Raw genomic sequence first — 2,974 nt, 5'->3', positions numbered from 1 at the left:
AGGTTTGCTAATGGAACAGTTGAAGGAGTATTAGACTTTGGCTGGAGCTAGTGCAGCTATTCCAATGTTTAAAGGCTCTTAAAATTCCATACTGAATTTAAATTTAGTAATTAACAAAATTAATAATTTTTGGGGTTTTTTGTACTCACCTTCCAGCTTGTTAGTAAACTGCCTTCTAGCAAGTGTAATTTTACAGGTGCATTCATACTCAGCTTGATGTAATGTCTGGCAGATCCAGCTGTCTGTCTTCTGTCACTCCTAACTCTCTTTTAGTACTGTAGGTTTTCAGAACAAATTCTGAGTACACAGAGTTGTTCATTAAATGTTATTAATGTTATTTAGTAGAAGAAAGAACTTTAGTCTTCTTCTCTTTTTCACCCATATTGGTAATTTCTTATGACCTAAAATACTGTCCCTGGTCTTGTGACAGCTAGATTGTAAAATCAATGGATAGCTGCAAGCTGCACAATCTGAATTCTACAGATTATGATTAAAGAGAAAAATTAAGGAGTTAGATGCAAATATATTTGAATGAACAGTAGAAGAATTTGAACAGAAGAATTTCTGTTTTCATTACTCATCGTGTTTTTTTGCAGAATGCTAGAAACGTGTGTCTGCAGGAGTATGGAAAACACAGAGCACACACACACAGGGTGCCTTGTGCTGCTGCATGGTGGCTGTCAGCCCTCCCAGCCACCGTGCACCACTGTGCTCCGAGTCACTGCCTCTGGTGCAGAGCTGTAAGCACAGATACAGCTGTGCATAGCTGTGAGATACGGGAGTGCTGTCAGACCAAGGCGTGTCCTGTCCCCCTGACATCTGGAGTTAGCGATGGTTTTGAAAGAGCAGCAGAGCAGTGATGAACTGAGTTCCCAGAGACACAGATGTGGCCTAGTCTGGAAATGTTGGAACAGGGATGGAGAAATCCCAGCTCCCAGCACAGTAATACCCTGACAGCAAGGATTTCTGATAACATATTGTTTTTACCCTCAAGTTTCATTTATTTATCGCAAGCTGCAATTGGAAGAAGTTAATCCTCCAGGCGTAGGAGCAAAGTTAATGTCTACCAACCCTGTAGCTAATGATACACTGGAAAGGCTCAAATATTTTTGCTTAGCACAGAACAGCACAGTGACTACAGTAAAAACCTAGAAGATAGGCAGCAGACTTTGCTTTAGATATGCAGACAGCTCCAGGAAGGAGATACTTTGTTAGTTCATTCAGGGTTGCTGTTGGTTGCCCTTTATTACCTATTTACAAGACTCTACCTCAAAGTTGTTATCTGGACTAGAAGAGGAAAAAAAAAAATCCTTCTGGAGGGGTTCTCTGGCAGGGGTTAGGAAACTTTCAGAATCTCCAGAGTGACAGTCAGCATGGCAGTCTGTGCTGGGGGTAAGCATGGAAAAGCTTCAACTCCACTTAATCTTGAGCCTGGAGCTATTTGCAGGAATGGGCAAAGAGATATCTGAGAAACAAAATTGGGCAAGGATCTAGTGATTTGTGGTCACTGCCAGTTCTCCTGGTTACTCAGAGCAAGACTGGTATGATTTGAGCAAAGCCCTGCACTGTAACTGTGGGAGTCTGGAAACTTCAATCAGAATGAAAAAATGGGTGATGGCTGTCTTTAGTTTAACAGATAGAGGAAGCTTTCCATGAAAATACTACTATTACCTAATTTTTCTTTCCATGGACAAAGGGTGCATGAATAATTCCATAGACCGGAGAATTTAAATATAATGAGTGACTTATATGAGAGTTTGGGCAGCTCAGGGCCTTTTCCCTTGGGCATTGTAAATTGGCCAGTTACTTCCAGCTGAAAACTCTCAGGTCATCGCAGACTGATGGGACCAGGGGATTTGTGAGTCACAGGGTACAAGGTTGGGAACTGATAAATCAGCTGAAAATCGCAGACAACCTTTGTCTCATCAACAAGTGTTCAGCCTTTATGAACAATCCAGTTGTCTAGAAATGCAGGTAGGTGATTGCAAATAACTCTTAAAGCAAGTTTTTGGGAGAATGTGTCTGTTAAAGGAGGTGAAAAATGAAGGTGAATGTGAGAAATGAAATGTGATGAGAAGGGCTAGAGCTAGCTTCACAGCCCCACTGAGTACACACTGTTCAGTAACCAGTCTCTGTTCTATCTGCACTTGCTGATAGCTCTCATTAAGAGTTATATCACCTCATTGGCACCATACTTTAATCCTTGAATGGCAAGGATAATAACTTTGCATGATTGTTTTGCATATTTTTTAGGCAATACAGTGAGATTCTCCTAAACAGCAGTAGGGGCAGGAGCTCCTGTGAAGCGGCAGTTTGGCTCCAATAGCACTGTTGCCAGACTTGCAGAATTGCTCCTAAGCAGAGGAGAACACTCTCATGTGCTCTCATCTGGCTGTTTAAGGAATGCAGATGTCCTTCAGCGTCTTCTTCAAAGGACCAGCAGAGCCATCCAAGTCCAGCCTGAGTGCTTTCCTTTGCAATGTATCCCGAGGATGGCAGCTGGTATATACAGGTGCACTGCTGGCCAGGAAGAGAGATAGAAAAGTCCCAGGGACTTGGAGAACATTTTTTCAAAAGGTCATATCTTTTCAAAGAGCTGCATTATCTAAGAAATCCATGTAAAATGGAAAGGGAGATTGTTTAACGCTTAATTTTATAAAAAAACTAATGATTTTTCTAAGTGAGGTAGATTTCCTTCTGTAAAAACTAATCTTTCCTTAGCACTTAAATAATGAAAGGAGAATTATCCTCAGTGCTTCCAGATTTGCACTTTGACCTAACAAGAAATTAAAACTAGATTTTCAGCATATTTTCACACAGAACTGGGTGTGCTAATAGTACCTTACCAGTCCTGTTCAGTTTAGAAGGACTATCTGAATGAATGCTGTTATCTAGGAACTGATCCAAAAAAAGGAGGTGGTCCAAACACTCCTGAACTTTCTGGCAAGTCTTGTTTCAAAACTTTCTGGAATCA

Source organism: Parus major, chromosome 1A, assembly GCF_001522545.3.
Source record: "Parus major isolate Abel chromosome 1A, Parus_major1.1, whole genome shotgun sequence".
Lineage (NCBI taxonomy): Eukaryota > Metazoa > Chordata > Aves > Passeriformes > Paridae > Parus > Parus major.
The sequence above is the reverse complement of the archived record's forward strand: the minus strand, read 5'-3'. Positions refer to the sequence as shown.